This window comes from Pundamilia nyererei, unplaced genomic scaffold, assembly GCF_000239375.1.
Source record: "Pundamilia nyererei isolate P.nyererei 1_Seehausen unplaced genomic scaffold, PunNye1.0 scaffold00178, whole genome shotgun sequence".
In the NCBI taxonomy this organism is placed as follows: Eukaryota; Metazoa; Chordata; class Actinopteri; order Cichliformes; family Cichlidae; genus Pundamilia; species Pundamilia nyererei.
In genome coordinates, this window is record NW_005187579.1 from 369,932 (window position 1) to 371,724 (window position 1,793).

Genomic DNA, 1,793 nt, shown 5'->3' on the forward strand with positions numbered 1-1,793 from the left:
TTGTTTCTTCTTGTCAGACTGATCAGTGTCAATCATTTGTGTACTTATTTTACTTTCTTTGTTTGGATTTTGATTTCAGATTAGTTTTGACCCCATTAACTCCTTTCTTTGGTCACATTTCTCTTTGTTTTGTCGAGTTACACATGATTGTACTTATTTACACCCTTTGATAAACAAAATTTAATTTAACTTGCTGTAACAAAGGAACTTTGGGATGCATTATTTTAAACAGCAGAATTCAGCGTAAATATCACTCTGTTTCCACACTTCCTGTCCGGTCAGAAGTACTTGACAAAGTTGTGATGACCTACTCGACCATCCAGAGATCGATCAGCTCCTTCAACCAAAACCATTCTCTTTTACACCAAAGCATTTCACAGAAACTACAAACTGATACTTTGTTATAAACATTAAGTATTTTTGCTTTATGCAGATTGCACATTAATAACTGAATGTTGATAAATTTGCAAAGAGTCAGTCTATACATTCCATTTTCATGGAAGAACCATGAAATCAAATTTATCAACTGAAAACTGTAAAAATTTGTGTATTGTGGATGTGAAAACTTAACTAGGGACAAGGATTGTAAATTTGAAATGGCCTTAAAGTCACGAGTTTAACATTTTGCGTTAGAACTATGTTACACTGCATCGTTCTTTTAAAAAGATTGATTCCCCCCCTTTACAGAAGCCCTCTCAGTGTAAAATATTTTGCTGTGCAATGCAATACTTATTCAAGAATCCATTTACTTTCATTGTCTCATTTCTAAAATATGGTATTGTTTTGTAATTGGAAGTTCTCTTTTATCATTATTGTTCTTCTTTATGTCACATAGCTTAAGTATTTAAGAAAGAAAATAAGCCCACAAACTTTATTTCTTTATGCCCTGAAAGTGGAAACCGTTTCCAGGTTGACTAGAGTGTGATACTGAAAATACAAGAAAAGCCTAACAGAACACCAAATCCTTCATGCCTTATTTTCAGTAACTTGACAGCAGAAGCGCCCCTCCTCCTCGCATCCATTTTGTACGATCAAACTAATCATTCTGACAACGCAGCGCACCCGCTGATATTTACTGACGTGTAGAGAACTGCACACAGGCATCACAGCTTATAAACAGAAAATAATTGGAGAGCCAGAGCCAGGAGTGTTTAAATAGAAATTTGTATTTTATATCAATATCAACATCAACAGAGAAAAAAAAAGGAAAAAAAAAAATCTGTAATATACATCCTGTAAAATAACAGCTTATCTTACCTCCAAAGAAAGAAAAACAAACCAAATGATCTCCTGCCTCTTTTTTGCACTTCATTCAAACTTCAAGACATTTTTTTTATTTTTTTATTTCTTTTTCTCCTGAAGTAACAAAGTCTGGACATAAGATGAAGTTGTTTCCTGAAAAATAGATGAGATATTGATATGTCTTAAAGTGGATGTTTTTTTTTGTTTTGTTTTTTTCTACATCACAACAAAACATGCGTGTTTTTTTCCCAGTCCTCTCCCCACTGCACCTCACTTTCCCACTGTGGAACAATCCATCTCATGTCCATAACCACCCAAAGCTTTTACAGATCCAATGATATGTACCCATTTACCATCAGAATAATATAACACAATGTAAAAAATGTACACCAGAAACCTCAGAAACTATACATGTGGAAAAACATCTTTGGATTGCGCATGTTGAAAAGGTAGATTCAGCAAGCTGATAACAGTCGAAACAGAACATGGTGTGAATAATAATAATAATAATAATAAAAAAACAAACAAAAAAACAAACAAAAAAAAAAAAA